The sequence below is a fragment of the Pongo pygmaeus genome, chromosome 21 (assembly GCF_028885625.2).
Source record: "Pongo pygmaeus isolate AG05252 chromosome 21, NHGRI_mPonPyg2-v2.0_pri, whole genome shotgun sequence".
In the NCBI taxonomy this organism is placed as follows: domain Eukaryota; kingdom Metazoa; phylum Chordata; class Mammalia; order Primates; family Hominidae; genus Pongo; species Pongo pygmaeus.
The window spans coordinates 55958305-55978037 of record NC_072394.2 but is presented as its reverse complement, the minus strand read 5'-3'; the positions used below and the strand labels follow the sequence as shown (position 1 = coordinate 55978037).

At 43.5% G+C, this 19733-nt stretch overlaps 1 protein-coding gene across 2 annotated transcripts in view; it reads right to left on the bottom strand.

The window, feature by feature from the left end:
• TSHZ2 (teashirt zinc finger homeobox 2) overlaps positions 1 to 19733 on the bottom strand; it is a 514929-nt gene that overhangs the window by 159592 nt on the left and 335604 nt on the right. Inside the window, exon 3 of one of the 2 annotated variants that reach the window (XM_054468259.2) lies at positions 4121 to 19361. The exons of the other annotated variant lie outside the window; for it this stretch is intronic. The gene's annotated coding sequence lies outside the window, so the exon portion shown is untranslated. Of the gene's footprint in view, positions 1 to 4120; positions 19362 to 19733 lie in introns of those variants that run through there. 2 annotated transcript variants of the gene reach the window in all.

Genomic DNA, 19733 nt, shown 5'->3' with positions numbered 1-19733 from the left:
ATAAGTAAACAGGCAATCACAGGACTAATATTGCATCTCTGGAAGATAACCGTTGTTACATCACTTGGAGGGTCTTCCAGGAAGCACTGTAGGTTTTGGACCAATGCATTTGTCATTTCCTTTTTCTTTTCTTTCTTTTTTTTTTTTTTGAGACAGAGTCTTGCTCTGTTGCCCAGGCTGGAGTGCAATGGTGCCATTTTGGCTCACTGCAAGCTCCGCCTCCCGGGTTCAAGCCATTCTCCTGCCTCAGCCTCCCGAGTAGCTGGGACTACAGGCAACCGCCACCACGCATTTGTCATTTCTAATAAATAATAGAGTTAATGGCAGTACGTCATTAGTTACTCAGGGGCCTGAGAACTCTTTGACATCCCACAGCTAGTGTCCAGATGACGAGGGGATCTTCCTTGATTGAAGGAACAACTTGTGACCTGTATGTTCTGGTTTGATAAATTCTACCCAACAAATGTGGATGGTCAAGCATGGTCTCGCTATCAGGGGCTGTGTACTTGGTGTGGTTTGAGAATGTGGGCTCACAAGCACTCTCATCTATGTCCTCATCAGACTTTATACACATCCTGCTGCATGCACAGTGCTGCATGTACGGTTTCCACGACCTTCTCAATTTCAAATATTTTCCAGAACAAGCTCTATTTCAAGTATTTCCTCCTTGGATCTTTCCAGGGACATCTGAACTTATATATGACGGGACCTAATTTTCATCTCGGAGAATCCGATCATCATAATTGTAGACCTGCTAATTTTCGCCAGTTTGCAAGGCAGGTAGTGTAAGATTTTCCCAGATTACTAAAATTGTGAACAGAGGTTTGCTGATATAGGCTCCTGGGTTTCTCCTAATTCTTACTTTCTTCAAGAGTCACACATTTCCTATAAATAACTTTCTACAATAAGATATTTCAGCTCTTACTAATACTATTTCCTCCTCCAACCTGATGGTACATCTCCACGACCAAACAGTTATCGTACCACATCGTCAGCATGATGGCGCACACAGTGATGCATGGAGGCAGGCAAAGCCTTATTGGGAGGTGGTTGCTGGGGGGGCTGTCTAGGGGCGCTTAGTGACCAATTGAATCACCCCTTCCCATTAATATTGCGGCTCAAATCAAATTCATGTACAGCAAAAAGATAAGTTACTGCACCTCTATCATGGGCGTTGCTGAGGAATAGACTAAATTACAAGTGATAAGTTTGTAAATACTGAGATCTTAACTATCCATGGCCTGAGATGTCTTATCTATTAATATCCTTATCTATTAATAGTGCAACTCAACCAGGATAGAAGTCCCTGTCTTGTCTTCCTTTGCTTAGCACTCCAAGTTCCTTTGCTTAGACATATCAAAGGCAATCATGGAATGTTTGCTGATGTGAATGGATGCGGACAAATCTGACAAAAGTCATTGTCCCTTTAATATCTAAAATTCCATCATTAGCAATGCGTTCTCTTGTGACAAGCACAGTCCTCTCTCCCATTCTCAAAGCATGAAGCCGAGAAAGAGGCAGCAGGGGTGGTGCAGGTGTAAGACACTTGCTTCAAGATACCAAGGTTGGGAGGGGCGCAGTGGCTCACGCCTGTAATCCCAGCACTTTAGGAGGCTGAGGAGGGGGGAATCACGAGGTCAGAAGTTCGAGACCAGCATAGCCAACATGGTAAAATCCCGTCTCTACTGAAAATACAAAAAATTAGCTGGGCGTGGTGGCAGATGCCTGTAATCCCAGCTACTTGGGAGGCTGGGGCAGGAGAGTCACTTGAACCTGGGAGGCAGAGTTTGCAGTGAGCCGAGATCACTCCACTGCACTCCAGCCCGGGTGACAGTGTGAGACTCCATCTAAAAAAAAAAAAAAAAAAGATACTAAAGTTGCTGGGAGGGCCTTAATTTGCTTTACTTCCTCCTATTTCCATTGGTACAAAAAAGTCACACAGTTAAAAACAAACAAACAAACAAACAAAGCAGTTCCCCCTCCTGCAGCAACTTGCCTCTGTTATACGATGTGTAGACCTTAAGGAGAGCTTCTAGAAGACAGAGTTCGTGGCAGAAACCCAGGTGTGGACACTCCTGGCCCATCGCTGAAGTCCTGCCAAAGGGAGCAGTGGCCCTTCCTGAGCTGACCTGCCATGTGTTCCACTGGAGGGCAGTGGTGTCCACGCGCAACCGCCAGCTGCTCTCCCAGGCCTGCTTCAATGTCCACACATGCAGCTTCCTCCCCAGGGTTCTCAACCTAGCACTGCCTCTCCACCTTCCTCTTTACTAATGATTAAGATGATGACTTTTTAGATCTAGATTTTCAGGGAAAGTCCCTGTTAAATCAATACCTTAGTTAAATCAAGCCCTCCCATCAGAGATGTAAGGAGGTCAGGTGAAATTGCACAGAGCAGTGCTCCAAGACAATTCAGGAACTGCTGGAGATCTCAACTCGGGGAAATGACAACATAAGAATCAAAAAACCAAGACAAACATAGAAAAATAAAATGCTTCTGGTGGAAAAACATGGATCTCCATTTTCACAGTCCCTGTGTTCATAACACAGTTTAACCAAGACCAAACACTGCTTCTGGATTATTCCATGCCACTTGCCAAGTCTTTTCCCTGATAATTAGGCCTCAGGAATTCTGCCAGATTCATGCATTTGGCGGTGGCTAGACCTGCATTGACTGTTGTCACTCTGTTTATTATTACTTTGGCTATTTGTTAGCTTACAAATACAACTAGCCAATTTTGTTGAGCACAAAACTGGCTGTCCCGACACAGGGCTGAGCCCTGGGCACACAATTCCTGATCCCGGGTGCTCTTGATCTAATAGAGGAGAATAGTAGGGGCAATACATTTTGTAATGCATCAAAATCATAGCAGATGGGCAAAGTGCCACAGGATCACAGGAGAAAGAGCTACTAGCTCTGCCTGAGAAGGTCAGCAAGGGCTTCACGGAGGAGGTGACATGTGATCAGAGGCTTTGAGGATGAAAAGGAATCTGTCCAGCACTTTGGGAGGCTGAGGTGGGTGGATCACTTGAGCTCAGGAGTTCAAGACCAGCCTAGGCAACACGGTGAAACCCCATCTCTGCAAAAAATACCAATGAGTTAGTCAGGCATAGTGATGCATTCCTGTGCTCCCTGCTACTGGGGAGGCTGAGTTCGGAGGATTGCTTGAGCCCAGGAGTTTGAGGCTGCCGTGAGCTAATATTGCATCACTGTACTCCAGCCTGGGTGACAGAGTAACACCTTGTCTCAAAAAACAAAGCAAAACAAAACAAAACCAAAAACAAAAAATAGAAAAGGAAACTGCCTCCTTCTCCCTCATCCTACCTAGGGCTTCTACCCTGGACCCGCCTGCTGTTGGACCATGAGTGCTGTGTCCAGTGGAGATGGCTGCCTGCTCTCTGATGATTCAGAGACACAAAAACTTCACCCACATATCTCTATCTCAGGACCTGAGCATCCCGCCACTGGAACCATTCCTGTGAGTGGAGGCATCCTCTCAAAAATGCTGGAGCTAAAAAGAAAATGTTTGCTGTGGAAGGGAGTGACAGGAGCCCAGTTACAGGGATGGCCATTGCATGTTAGTGAAGGAGACTGGGAAGTTCCCCTGCAGCTCTGTGTACAGACGAACAGGGCGTCCGGAGATGTCAGGAGGGACCACAAGAGCCAGGACTTGCCCTACTCGTCTGCCCCTGTAGCCCAGGATTTACTCCAAGTCAGTTGGTCTTAAATGATGTGATCATGAGGATGTAATAAAGCCCTCCGAGGAGACTGGGTGCGGTGGCTCAGGCCTATAATCCCAGCACTTTGGGAGGCCAAGGCGGGTGGATCACCTGAGGTCAGGAGTTTGAGACCAGCCTGGCCAACATGATGAAAACCCATCTCTACTAAAAAGACAAAAAAAATTAGCTGGGTGTGGTGTGTGGTGGTGTGCGCCTGTAATCCCAGCTACTCAGGAGGGTGAGGCAAGAGAATCGCTTGAACCTGGGAGTCGGAGGTTGCAGTAACCAGAGATTGCACCACAGCACTCCAGCCTGGGCGACAGAGCAGGACTCTGTCAAAAAAAAAAAAAAAAAAAAAAAAAAAAAAAAATGCCCTCCAAAGCAATGAAAACGAGTGGCTTTGATGGGAAGAAAGAATCCTGAGAACTGAAACCAAGTCGTCCTTTCACTTATTTATTTATTCACCTATTTCTTTTTCCATTAAACCTTTAAACTTTAACTACATCATTCATTCATTCATTCATTCATCAAACAAGTATTTCCAGGGCACTTTCTACAGACTTCACATGGTAGAAGGTAGGGACTCAAGCCAAGATAGCAAATCGATGTCACCTTGTGAACCAAGGAAGGTCATTTTGTAAGAGTCACCTGGAGCACTGTCTGTTTTGGCAGATGTGTGCCAGCCTCTGGCTCTCAGGCACTGGCTCAGCAGCTCAGATAGGTGCCTCAGCCCCAAGGAGTGGCTTGGGGTCCAAGAACACACCTGGACTCACAGTACTGACATTTTAGAGCTGGAAAGAATCTTCTCCCAGGCCAACATGCTTTTTCCATATCAAGATCTGGAGCAGGGTGACTAACTTGTCCCATTTGCCTGGGACTTTTGTGGTTTTAAACAGAAAAGTCTGGCATCTCAGTAAGTCCCTTAGTCCCAGATAAACTGGGAAGGCTGGTGACCTTCTTCTAGGACCCACCCTGGAGGCAAATCTGCTAAGGGTTGAGCTTATTCACTCACAGCCCCAAAGATACTGGTTTCCATGAGCACTAAACACAGAGGCTCCAGGAAGAGAACAGGGTGATGTCTTACTTCCATGGTGGGCAGGAAAGGGTCATGATTTCTTGTAGGCTAGCGTTTTACGTGGGTGTTTGCCTTCTTGCCAAGAAGATGGCTTTATACTGAATTCTGGGCTCAGGAGGAGCCAGGCCTAGAAACACAAGGCCCAGCTCCCTGTATTTGCTTCAGGGCCCTCCCCAGTGGCAGCTTGGGCTTGGAAAGCCTTGGATAGTCACTGGTCAGGGTCTTTGTCACCAGCTCAAGAGGAGGCAGAAAGCTAGAAAAAGGCCAGCCAGTGGCACCCAGAAATGATCATGGGGAATGAGAACAGAAGAGCGGGACTAAAGTCATGTTTTTTTTTTTTTTTTGAGACAGGGTCTTGCTCTGTTGCCTAGGCTGGAATGCAGTGGTGCCATCTTGGCTCATTGCAACCTCCACCTCTCGAGTTCAAGCAATTATCCTGCTTCAGCCTCCTGAGTAGCTGGGATTACAGATGCCTGCCACCATGCCTAGCTAACTTTTGTATTTTTAGTAGAGATGGGGTTTTGCCCTGTTGGCCAGGCTGGTCTCGAACTCTTGACCTCAAGTGAACCACCCGCCTTGGCATCCCAAAGTGCTAGGATTACAGGTGCCTGGCCCAGACTCAAGTCTTTTACTTACAAAATAAAATCACTGTCCTCTGCCTTGTAACACTAGACGTTATTTCTGATCTCGAATAAAATTGAGGAAGTAGAATAAAAATCTCTGATTTACAGATAGGAAAATTGAGTCCCAGAGAGGTTGTCTTTTCTGCCCAGGGTCACCCAGCTATGAATGGCAAGGCCCTGAGATCCACTGGCCCAAAGTCCAAGCTCTCTCCATGACATCCCTGCTGCCTCCTTTTACCACCTGTCTCTGTGACATGACTTAAGCTGGTTAATGAGAAAAAGCAGGGGATGGCGGCCCTCTTGTGGCTCATCCACCAGATCCAGCTCACAGGGACTCACCATGAAAATCAGGCTTGTGCCTTCTCTTGAGACCACATGAGATCTGGCATCACCAGGTCCACAGGTCCACACTGTCCATGACAACAATTCCCCAGAGGTGAGAAGCAGCCGCTCCTTTAGATGAGGCATCAGACTTCAATTTGCTTGGTGTCTCCACCTCCCTTCACTCAATTTGTCATCTGCTGGCTTAGGAATGTCTTTCCTTCTTTTTTTTTTTTTTTTTTTTTTTTAGACGGAGTCTCACGCTATTGCCCAGGCTGGAGTGCAGTGGTATGATCTCGGCTCACCACAACCTCCGCCTCTCGGGTTCGAGTGATTCTCCTGCCTCAGCCTCCCAAGTAGCTGGGATTACAGGTGTGTGCCACCATGCCTGGCTAATTTTTGTATTTTTAGTAGAGATGGGGTTTCACTATGTTGGCCAGGCTGGTCTTGAACTCCTGACCTCGTGATCCGCCCGCTTCGGCTGCCCAAAGTGTTGGGATTACAGGCGTGAGCCACCACACCTGTCGAGAAATTTCTATAAAGCATCACACAAATGGGTGCCAACATACTTGAGCCCAGAGGGACCCACTTAGTCCAGGAGTTCTCAGATTTGGGGATATAAAAGACAGACCAGCGAAATTTCCAGAAAAAAAAATATGAAGGAATGATATAAGGGATCAAACTTTAATTTTGCTAAAGATGGACACACAAAAGAAGAAAGATGAATTACTATGAACATTGTGTAATAAAAATGGAGGATATTTTCATTTTTCTAAAGTTAGAAGGAACAATCTCACCATTGAAAACCAGTTGCGCCCTAGAGTGATGGTATATTGTGGTTGTTCCACAAAAATTGTGGAATGCATGTTGTTGGGTGAATTTCAGACCAAGAAAGAGTCTATTAAATTCACTAATTGTAACTTTATGGAAACCTCATTTCTATTGGGACTTATGTTTCTAATTTGTCTAGAGAAAAGTTTATCATGCATGGGCACTGGCCAGCTAATTGCTTCTTGATGATGATGACCCTAAACTCGAATGATGTCTTCATCACTCAGAGGAGGCACAAGGTCTTGCTTAAGCACACACAGCTTGTTACAAACATGTCCCCTGACCACAGGTCCCAAACCCCTTCTACTTCAGTCTCTCCCAAAGTGGGAGGGAATGCTGGAGGAAGACAGGTAGTTGAGTAGGACAATTCCTTCTTTAATTCTTTTTTATTTTTTCTGTTGAAGTCAAAAGGTGAGCTTTGTGCTGATGTGTTTTTAACACCCCCTAACACTTGTTATCTCCCCTTTCTGCAAAGAAAGAGCTGGCCGTGGGCTCTGAGCCTTCTACTGGCAACACTTATAGAAAGGATTTTGATGCTACAGTTTTCTTGTTATTGCATTTTCATTGTTATAGTGCTCCCTTTTTAATGACAAATATGACTGATTTTCATCTAGGATGTGGTTTTACAAAGTGTTCATTTAAGTAAAAAGTGTGAATTGAGGCAATGAAAAAAACTGATGCAAATAGTGGCAGGAAAATATTGCCCAGAGGCAAAAATCCTGAAGATGGGAAACACAGTGTTTCTAGACAGGACCAGCAGATCCAGACTGCCTTGGTTCAGATGCACCTCCTCGCTGTGTGACTGTGGGCAAGTTACTCAACCTCTCTATGCCTCAGTTTCCTCATCTGAAAAACAGGGAAAATAATAAACCAACCTTAGAAGCCACTATGATGGGTGAATGAGAACAAGGGTCAAGCGCTTAGGACAAAGCCTGGCACACAGTACGTGCTTTGCTAAGGTTCACAATGAAGATAATGACCGTAACGATGATAACGATGATGATGGCAGTGTTGGCAGTGATGATGATGGTAGTGAATAGGCTCAGAAAGATGCTTGGCCATTGAGGTTTAGGCTGATGGCCCAGAAAAGGTGATAGGGTTTCTCATGAAGAAGGGAAAGCAAATGCTTGAAGTGCACCACACCCAGAATGTCAATGAGTCCGGGGAATGAGAAACATTTGGTATCTAGCCACACTGTAGAGTAACAATTAGTCTCTCTCTCAGTTGTGACATTCTGCAGAGAAGCAATTGTCTTGTTAACAGGAATAATGGCCACATTTGTTGAGTGCTTGCTCCGCTCTAGGCTTTGGGTGAGTGCATTGTATTCATTCTCTTAAAGATTTTGTCCCCATTTTTCGGATGACTAAACTGAGACTCAGAGAAGTTAAATAGCTTAAGTGAATGAAGTTAAATAGCTTAAGTGAATGAAGAGCCCACATGAGATCAAGACAGCCGTCCCCTCTGCTTTGCTCCATTCCACTCTCAGCCTTGTCATGAAACTCTAGCCATGGCTGGCTCTTTCTCATTTGGGTACAGCCCAAATGTCACTGCTCAGAGGGGCTTCCTGCGTCATTCTGTCCCTTTACCAAACCCTGGCCACTCTCTGTCCTGTGATGGGACAACCTAGTGGTTAAGGGCCAGACTCTGAAGGCCAATCCTTGTATCCCTGTTCTAACTCTTGTTTAAACTCTCTGAAACTCAGCTTCCTCATCTGTAAAATGAGAGTGTCATAGTAACTTATAGGTTTCTTGTGAGTTTTAAATGTTATATTTAATGCATATATAAAGTACTGGAGATAATGCCTGGCCTGTAGTAAGCACTCAATAAGCACTAATATTTATTGCATTTCTCTCCTGGAACATAAATTCTACAAGAGCAGCACTTTACTTGGCTTTTTTACAACTGTACTCAGTGCCTACAGCATAACAGGTGCTCAATATATATTAGCTGAACGGAATGAGTGAATGCATATGATATGGTTTGGCTGTGTCCCCACCCAAATCTCATCTTGAATTGTAGCTCCCATAATTCACACATGTCATGGGAGGGACCTGGTGGGAGGTAATTAAATCATGGGGGAGAGTCTTGCCCGTGCTATGCTCATGATAGTGAATAAGTCTCACGAGATCTGAAGGTTTTATAAAGGGCAGTTCTCTGAACACGCTGTCTTGCCTGTTGCCATGTAAGATGTGCCTTTGCTCCTTCTTTGCCTTTCTCCACGATTGTGAGGCCTTTCCAGCCATGTGGAACTGTGAGTCCATTAAACCTCTTTTTCTTTATAAATTATCCAGTCTTGGGTATTTCTTCATAGCAGTATGAAAATGGACTGATACAGAATATTTACCTCCAAAGCCTATGTTCTCACCAACTGTACCAAGCTGCCCCTCTGCTGACTTCCTTGTTTTATGCCCTATGCCAAGCATGGTGCCCAGCCTGGTGGGGTTCAGTAAAGGCTGAGCAGAATTGAGCCTAGCAACTGTCCCTTCTTCTCCCAGGGAAGCTACATTGTGTTCCTGCCCATGATGCCAACTTTTTCTATCTTCCTCTGTCCTTCCACCTGGAAAATTCTGTGCAACATTTGTGCTGTACCTGCTTGCCCTGTCCTAAGCTAGTTTGGGAGTGATATGCTGCCACTTCTTGGATCCTCTTCACATCATCACACAGGATGAAACAATTGTCTTAATTGCCAGGCCCTGAGAAATCATGCAAAAGGCAGCAGGATGAAGCTCTAGTGCATTCTGAATGCCTTTGGGGAGTGTTTCCATGTGGAATTCTGGAAGGTTTGGGTGCATTTATGGAGAGCCTCAGCTGTATTGATTTATAAAGTGCCTGTTTCCAGAAAGGGTTGGGAAAACCCATCCTTTGCCCTCTCCTACCAGAAGGATGCTTCTAAGATGCCCTTTTCTCTCTCTACCTCCTGAACTTTTAGGCATTCTTCAAGGCCCAGATCAAATCTCACCTGGTCTCTGGAGGCTTCCCAACCTCCCTGGCTGTTAGTTGTTTATTTTTCTGATCCAAGCTTATTTTCTCTTCCTTGTATTACATTCGACCTGTTCGTCTAGTCATTTGTTTAACACATACTGGCTGAACCCCTACTACATGTCTGGCCCTGTGCTCTTAGAAAGACCAACAAGATGAAAATTTTTGCCACCAAAGGACCTTCAAATTGATGTCCATTTTTCCTCACAGACTTGTTGAGGCCATAGACATTGTTGCCAACATTCAGCACAGGGGCTGACCCAAGTACGGGCTCCACCCTGCAGAACAGAGGGCTGATTAACCGAGTAAGGGAATGATGCATAAATACTTTGCTCCAGAACATGGGCTGTGTGTGCAAAAAGAGGGCTTTTGATCGGCAATGTCATTTTTCCTTTGAATGATAAAGGGGCTGCTCTCTGTAAGGAAACCAACATTGCTCATCAGACCTTGTAATACAATTCACGCCGACACTCTTCTTGTAAAATCCATGCATGCTGCAGAAATTTGTATTCTTACTGCCCTGGAACGTGCTGCTGGACTCGAGGCCTGCATGCTGATGTTTAAATGGAGCTGCAAAAGTACTTTTTCCTTTTGCTGACTGGCATTTGTGCATTTTCAGTTCAAACTTGCTTCCGGGGTGGGGGAGAGGAGGAGGAAAGCATCTTCCATCAGATAACGTCTTTATTTTAAGTATTTCACAGCCTTTCCACTGCAGCCCACATGGGCCCCATGCTTCTGTGGTTGGCAGAGATCAATGCAATCAATATTTTTGACTGCAGAGCTTTCTATGACTTACACATATTTAAAAGGATAAAACATAATCAACAATTCTCTGTGTGAACTCAACCATTCTAATCCTTATCTTTGATTCTTTGGGATCCAGCAAATAGAATAAGTAAGTCCCCAGCATATTTTGCCCAAGACTAGGGAGTTCAGCCTGGCAGGAGCCTTTTGGTCCTGTGGCCTGGACTACACGAGCTTCTTTCACTCTGGGAAATCAGACTGGAAAACTAGACATTGCTGCATTTGGGAATATTGGTGGCCTTTTCCTTGGACCACTGCCTTTTGCTAAACACCACACTGCTTTCTCACACTGTTATTAGCTAAATAATGAGCTACTGCTCTCAGGGGTATTTGCTTCTTGAAAAGAACTACTTGAAGCCAGCATTAAGCCAAAACACTGAAGCATTAATGGTGGGATTGCAGGCAGCTCATTGAAACAGGGTGTTATTAAAAAAAAATAAAAGAAATGATTTATTGTGATGACTTTTACCTGGAGCAATTTCTCCTTATGAAAAGGATGAATACACCAAGAAAGCAGGGATTGGCAACCTTTTTCTGTAAAGTGCCAGAGAGTAAATAGTGTCAGCCTTGTGGGTGATACGGGTTCTGTAGCAACTACTCAACTCTGCAGTGAGAGCATGACTCACCCAAACTCTCTACATAAATAAGTAAATAAATAACAAAATGAGTTCAGCTTTGATGAACTTACCCAAAATTACATATTTAACAAAAAACCTAGAAAGTTCTTTTATTTCCAGTGTACATCCTTTTTTTTTGTCATTTTTAAACATAAAATACGATTTTGAAAGGTATGTGGATAGAAGAGAAGGCATAGTAACCTGATCAATCTTCGAGGCTGCTGTAAAGATATTCATCTAATCTCACCGCACCCCCTGAATTGTTTCATCATTTCTCTGCCTGCATTTCAGGGCCTTTTCCATTCCTCCACCCTCCAATGCCAACCCCCTACTAAGCTGAGGGCTCCTGGAGGGTTCTATCTTTTTCTCTCAATCAATTCATCTTTTCTGTGAACGTATTGTTATTATTCATCTTTGTGCTCCCAGCATGTAATACAATGCCTGGCACTTAGGAGAAGTTATCAATACATTTACAAGCTCAACAACAATGAACCAAGTGATGAGTGAGATTTCCGTTTGTGCCTCTTTGTGAGTGGGGATGACTGAGGGTTGTCACCATTTTCCTTTCTCTTCCTTACCCCAAGACTCAGAGAGTTTGAGTGCTATGCCTTAGTTTGCACAACTTTTAAATGGCTACTTTAGTTTAAATGTCACACACATCTTCATCCTGGCTTCTGTTACTGGATTTTATCAGTTCCTTGAACCCACTAGTTTCCATTCCCTTCCAAGGGGTCTTATTATGTGTTCTTCCCTCTGCTTGGAATGTCCTCCTCGGCTCCTTTTTCCATGGTTCTTTCACCTATGGGACACCCACCCACCTCCAGAGCTCAGCTGAAACATCACTTCCTCTAGGAGGATTTCTCATACCAAAGTAGGCCCCTACGATCTAGCTTCTACCCTTTATGCTTTTCCTTCGTAGCATTCGTTGCAATTATAATGGATTAGTTATTTCTTTATTATCTGCTTTCCATGCTAGAACATCAGCTCCATGAGAGCGCCGTGATGTCTGTCTTGTTCACTGCCTGTTTTAAAAACCTGGCACATAGAATATGCTGAGACAATCTGCATAAGTAACTGAACAAATGAACAACAGGGCAAACAAAAAATGGGAATCCACAAAAACCTAAAGGAGAAAGGAACCTATCTTCCTTTGACAAGAGAGCACATAGAATATCACAGTTATTTAATTTGGTTTGTTGGGCAAACACTTTCAAAGAATTTTGACAACAACCAAAGGCAAGCACGCCTATACAGAAAGTTCAGAAAGAGGTAATGTTTTCTTTCCCAAGATTTCACTTTGATTCACGAAGTACAGGATCAAAACGTGGAAAGTTTGCTGTATGTTTACAAGAGAAAATACAGACTTGGAATTCACTTCAAGAGAAGGATCCAATTAAAAGTGTGGATTGTCTTTTTATTCCTTTCCCAGAGGAAAAGTGTTATTTACCAAATCTACACTACTTAAGAAAATGATTAGGCACACACATCAAAACTAATTAATAGTTTTGATGTTGAAAGAAAACCTTTAGTCTTCTAAAGTATAATGTGAGTATGTATTAAGCGTGTAGCAATTTCCAAAGATGGCAGCTACTAATTACTCTTCTTCGTACACATGCGTGGAACTGCACCCATCATGAAGTGGGGTCTGCATCTCCTTTTTTTGAAACTCCTTGAGTTGTGACTTGACCAATAAAACGTGGCAGAGGTAATATTGTGTCAATTCTTGGATATCCTTTAAAGGCTTAGCAGCTTTTGCTTTCCCTTGGGGAAGCCCGCCATCATGTTGCAAAAAAGCTAGAACTAGGCCGGGTGTGGTGGCTCATGCCTGTAATCCCCGGACTTTGGGAGGCTGAGGCAGGCTGATCACTTGAGGTCAGGAGTTCAAGACCAGCCTGGCCAACATGGCGAGACCCTGCTTCTACTAAAAATACAAAAATTAGCCAGGCATGGTGGCAGGTACCTGTAATCCCTGCTACTTGAGAGGCTGAGGCAGGAGAATAACTTGAACCCAGGAAGGGAAGGTGGCAATGAACTGAGATCATGCCACTACACTTCAGCCTGGGAGACAGCGAGACTCTGTCTCAAAAAAAAAAAAAAAAAAAAAAAGCTAGGACTACATTATGAAATAAGACTGTTCATAAGGAGATTGGAAGGAGAGCAATCAGGTGGAGGAGCATGGAGCACCAGGCATGTGGCTGAGGACTTCTTTGACCTCCTAGTTCAGCCCATTTGCAGGTGGAAGAAATTAAGCAAGCTTCTCCAGATCATGCCCCACCAAGCTGTTTCAGAATGTTGCCTGAATTCCTGACCCACAGAATTAAAGAAATCAAAGAAATAACAAACCTTTGCTGCTTGAAGCTGCTAGGTTTGGGGTTGATTAGTTACACAGCAATAGATATCTGAAACTGCATCATATTTCTTTTCTTTTTTTTTTTTTTTTTTTTTGGAGACAGAGTCTTGCTCTGTTGCCCAGGCTGGAGTGCAGTGGTGTGATCTTGGCTCACTGCAACCACCACCTCCCAGGTTCAAGTGATTCTCTTGTCTCAGCCTCCTGAGTAGTTGGGACTATAGGCACCCACCACCACATCTGACTAATTTTTGTATTTTTAGTAGAGATGGGGTTTCACCGTGTTGGCTGGACTGGTTTCGAACTCCTGACCTCAAGTGATCTGCCCAACTCAGCCTCCCAAAGTGCCTCTGTGCCTGGCCAGCATCATATTTCAATTTAATCGAGTGGTCACTTCTTTGACAATTTCAACAATGTAGAATATAATGGAACCAATAAACAAATAAGGTAATACACGGCCAGTGAATTCTGCTTCTAACAGGGATGTTGAAGTGCTCACTTGGGACCCACGGTCTCTATGTTTAAGCACAATTTTAACAAGTTTATTCATTTCACAGCCAAAGATCACGTAAAATTATGCAAATGGAAGCAGATTTGGTGGATTTTAGACAATGTGTTTAATTCTCTCACTTTTAGATGGTGGAACAGAGGCCAAGAGGGTCAAGTAGCTTGTGCAGGTTAACAAAGTACAAGAATATATTAAAAATGGGAAAATAACCCAGGGTTTCTGGTCAACCAAGTAAGGCACTTCACTTTACCTTCCTATTCCACAGACAAGACAAATTTAAAGAGATTTGGAACAAAAGGACCTTTAGATATAGTGAGAGCACTGAAGGATGAGATGGAGAGCTGGTCGGCACACTCTCAAAAGCGTGGAAACCTCAGCTCCTGCAAAGTGAAGTCAAACAACTCCTTTTATGTTGTAGGGACCCCAGGGCATCCCTTTATTTCAGCCCAGAGCAGCCCAATACTTGATATTCATGACTGCGACCCTGAGTCAGATAGCAAAGATTAAATTATGTTTCTCATATTCTATTTAAGGAGGTAGGGAAGTGTGTAATGCACTCTCAGAAATATTCCCATGCAAAATGGCTAAAATAAATGTATGATTTGATGTGCAATGGGATAAGCTTCAGTTATGTGTAAAATGCATTTACATGGAACAGTCCACGTCAAATAAATGAGGCATTGCTGTATTTGCAAAATGTTCAGCATGTATTCCAAGTCTTGGCTAGTCTGAAGGTTTCTGCTAAATGAAAAATGAGCTTTACTTGTGTCTAAATCTGAGCTTAAGTGCACTCTCTGAAACCTTCCCGGGAATTTTTTGGACAGGTGTCTCTTTTCAAACAGCATAATATTTGGACATTACATTTTAAATATGTGCAGATAAAAATGATATTCCAAATCTCTATTTCACTTACAACCAGATGGGATAACAGTAGTGAGAGTTGCTGAGAGACAGTCCTTCATGGAAAGAAAATGAAAATAAAAATCTTATCTCCTCCTAGCCTTGCCCAGAGGTGTTTGGCTACAAGTTCGAGAATGAATGTGGTATCACCCCAAATCTCGAATAATTCAGTGTGGTCAGATCAACAAAAAATCTACTATTTTGTTTCCACACAGGGTCATCATATTTTCCTTTTTTAAAATCTAGGATTTGGGGGACAATATAAACAGACCTTGCCACCTGCAGGCCCTTAATTAAGAACTTGGAACAGCGTGCTCATTGGCTGAATCCAGCTGTAAGCCTGTTATGTCTCACCCACGCGGTGCTTGGAAAAGTCTCCAAATTTGAATTCTTTTAGAGAGATAGAGCGACTGGTGCCATTTCACCTACTCCATTTCCCTCTCTATTGTCTTCTCTTCTTATATACATTACCTGCCTGGCTCCTGTCGCTTTTGAATTTTTGACACCAGACTTAGAACCCTAATTCTTTTTAGGGAAGGAAAGATAAGGGAACAATCACTGCCATTCAGGGTTTTGCACCCTTTTGGTGTGTGTGACATATCGTCAAAAGACAGACATGCTGGTGGCAGATTTCACCCAAACTGAACAAGTTAGCGATTAGTTACCAGGCAGCCTCCATTACAATGTCTCCACATCTCCTGGTATTTGTAAAAGAGTTCAGGGTGACTGCGCTACACTGCTAAGTAGGTTGCTCTACTGCCCTGTCCTTATGTGCTTACATGCCTATGAGACATATTTATTGTACTCCCCCCCATCTTCCTTTACTGTAGGCTTGTCATGTGAGTGCAGTTACATCATTACAGGTAAGATTTTTTTTTAAAGTTTTTATTTTTCTGAGCCAGGGTCTCCCTCTGTCACCCAGGCTAGAGTGCAGTGGCAGGATCATAGTTCACTGCAGCCTCAACTTCCTGGGCTCAAACGATCCTCCCACCTCAGCCTCATGAGTAGCTAGGACTACAGGCATGTGCCACCATACCCAGCTAATTTTTTATTTTTTGTAGAGACAAGATCTCCCTATGTTTCCAAGGCTTGTCTCAAACTCTTAGGTTTAAGTGATCATCCCACCCCCGCCTCCCAAAGTGTTGGGATTACAGATGTCAGCCACCACGCCTGACTACAGGTAAGATGTCCTGTTTGCTCATTCAAATAAGGCATTGACTGTAGAATCTTCTCCTCATGAAGATGGGCACAGTGCTCATGAGAGTGGAAACTGCTGGGAAACTACAGGGGAAAATGCCATCTTGGACAAGCAGGACACATGTGGCCAAGTTGTTTTCTGCAGCTCTTCAAAAGGCAGTGTACGTGTGTCTGAGTGTCTGATCAAGGTGCACGTTCACAGTCTGCAAAAATTCACTGCCCACTGTGTGTGCCAGGCTGAGGGCTGATTTGTTTCATGTGTTTTATCTTGTTTAACTCTCACCAACCAAACAAACCTATTAGCATGTTATAAGGTTTCTGAAGCATACTTTTAAAACAGAATGAAATAATCTCTGGAGGCTAGATGCTTTAATAGTCTTCATCCATATTTGCTTTACTGTTAGAAATTTATATTGAGGCAGGATGGTTTGAATGCCCAGATTCTGGGTATAGACATGCCTTCAGTCTGGCTGAATAATTTTTAAACTTCAGCTGCATAAGAATTACAGTTCAAGGTAATGTACAATGTAGTAATACACAAAATAAGTGCACTGTACTTTATGAATGGCTTAAAAGATTTTTAATGGTAATTTTGACTATAGGCAATTTTCCTCTTACGAGCTGCTTTTAGAAGTTTACACCTTGTGAGATGCAATTCTGCTCTGTGCTATAATTCTTACTTTTAGCTTATTGCAAGGTATACGTTGCTTTACAACACATCAGATGATCATCTCAGGACAATGGTCTACCCCACCAAATATCTCTGTAATGGTATACTCATTTTCAGCAAAAATAAATTTTGCACATTGTGGCAGCCAGGCTCTTACAGTGGTCCTATAATCCCCATTTCTTGATGTGCATGTTCTTGTGTAGTCCCTTCTCCTTGAGTGTGTGTGGGACTTGTAACTTGCTTTTAACCAATAGAATACGGCAAGGTGATGGGATGTCACTTTCATGATTGTAATGCACTGGATGGTGACCTCCATCTTGAAAGAGACTCTTTCTCTCTTGCTGGCTTTGATGGGGTAAATGGTCAGGTTGGGGAATCCCACATGGTGGGGGTCTAATACTAGATGGCCTCTAGGAGCTGAAGGTAGCCATCAGTCAACAGCCAGCAAGAAACCAGAGCCCTCAATCCTAGAGCTGAAAGGAAATGAATTTTACCATCAACGTGTGAGAGCTTGGAAGTAGGTCTTTCCCCAGTCAAACCTCTGATGAGACTGCAGCCCTGGCCAAAGCCTGGATTGCAATCTTGTGAAATCCTGATGCAGAGGGCCCACCTAACTGGTGCCTGGACTCCTTATTCACAGACACTGTGAAATAATAAACATGTTGTTTAAAGCCATTAAGTTTGGGGTAATTAGTTTCACAGCAGCAGACAACAAATACACGCATTATTCAGAATTTGGTGACACATCTAAGACTGTTTCAAGGCCTACCAGTTGATATCCTCTGATCTAGTCCAATAGGGACAGGGAAACTGAGGCCCACAGAGGTAAATGCATTTGTCCTGGGTCATTGGGTTCTAATTCTGCCTCTGTGACCCTCCACTGACCACACAACTTCTGTTTCTTCATTTTCTTATCTCTAAAATGAAAAGCTGGACTAGCTGACCTGCAAAGGCAATTTAGTCTTTAGTCAAGTCTCCTGTCTCCTGGGCTCTTGCTTTTATTTCAAAGCATGTTCTTTAGAATACTTGTTTAAAAGAATTCCAGGTGGAGAAAAAACATTCCATGGCCAGAGAGAGTTGGGAGGTACTATGTTAGATGCTTAACAATTTTCTTTATTTCAGGGGCTTTCAGAGCTATTCATTTGCTCACGTCCACTGGGAATGTCCAATAACGAGATAGAGTTAAAGGCATTATCCATACTTATTTGATCATGAGCCCTCATTGCTTCTGTTTCCTTGGTTTTGGGATTCATGTTACACAGAGCACACTAAAGGAAGGTCTGCAAATGCCCTTCCAAGTCAGAAGGGTTCCTACTCTTTCCACTTTCAAATGACTTTGAATGACAGGAAGGTTAGACGCACAGAGATCCAACATCTCAAGGCTGACAGACGTGTGTTGCAAAAGCCAGACTGACACAGTTGAAGAAGAAGCAATATTAATATTGGTGATATCACTCCATTGGTAGCATGCTAATTTGGGAGATGTACATGAAATATACTGGAAATACACATCATGCTTGTTTCCCTGGAGAATAAAATATCTCTTCTTATTTGTAAAACTCCTTCTCCTGAACTTTCCCATTAACACTTGTCTAATGTACAGTGTGGTTTCTTCTCTTTCTTCCTTTTTTCTTCCTTTCTTTCCTTTCTTTTCCTCTTCTCTTCCTTTTCTTTCTCCTTTCTCTTTGCTTCTCTTCCTCTTTGATAAATTCTTTTTTCATTGCATTCAGTGAAAGGCTTTGCATGCTTTGGTATAGAAGTGGGGTGGGAGGGCAGAAAGAAGAGCTAATATCCTAAAATTCTCACATCTTTAGCCCAGAACCTGATTTCAGAAGAAACAATTCTTGAAGTAGCCCAGCAATCTGTGTGACCCGACAGCAACAGGGCAGTCATTCTTTGAATAAATACAAGGTTTTGAGCCCTCAGCTCATGGCAGTCATTTCCCAAGACCTCTTGGGCTGTCCAGAGAATCCATGGGAAGCCAGTGATTTGTATCTTGCTCTATTTGCCATTTTGGGGGGTGGTGTGATGTGAGCACTCTGCTCTGTCTTGCCTGTTGGTGAACAAACCTTGGTCCTCCCTTCATGTGAAGAACCTGAATGGCCTTCAGTCTTTTGCCCCCTGAGTTCTCTGTCATTGTTAAAACCGCAGCCCTCTTCCCCAACACCTGCCCTGATGCAAGGCCTCAGGAACCATATAACAATAAACTCAAGCCCAAACCCTGAAGCCCTCCCAGGTGCTTAACACCGTGCTGATTTTTAACCTTGCCCGACAACGCTCTCGCCTTTATCCACAGTCATGTGGCCTCGTTCCGATAACGGGGTTGTTTTCTAAGAGCAACAGTAATGTCGAACACCAAGTTGACAAAATGAAGAATAAAATAGACATTATGAATAAAATATATGGACAGAAAAATGTATAAATGATCTGGGGATGCTGACACAATAAAGTCTTTTTAACTGCCCTCCAGGCTAAATACATATTTTTCAAACTTGTAAGTTTTATACATTAAAAAAAAATGCCTCCCCCGGTGACCCAGGGCAGCTCAATGTGCATTCGACATGGATCATTCCTAAGTGTCGGTGGCCTTTTGCTGGTACAACATCAATTTCCTGAGTCCTTTGCTTATTTTCCGGCTGCACGTGTACATACATACACATCACCATCGAGACGCCCTGCTTTCCCCCATTTAGCAGTTGACATCAGCTTTCAACACGGCAGGATTACACTACAAGTCACTGGTGTCACCTATGCACAGACCGAGTGTGAACTCTGCAAAAGAACAAGACCCAGAATCAACATTTTCCTGAACTCGCCCTTTTGAGGTCAAAGAAAGAAAGCAGAGACTGCAAAAAGGACTGAATGCTGCTCTCTGTCTGTCTTCCCAGAGAAACTTGAGGAACCTAAATGGAGACCAAACATGACTCCCCAATACACATGTCTATTTCTTCATTTTTCTCCATTTGATAAATATTTACTATGCAAACACCCTTTGTTAGGCTCTCGGAAAGATGCAGTTTCTGCCTTCAAGATGTTCACTATGTCGTGGGAGAAGAATATGTGCAAATAAACACAGCGGGATGCACTACTGAGGATTATTTTTTTCTCCCTTCTTTGTCCAGTGAGAGAGGAACTTGTAGCCAC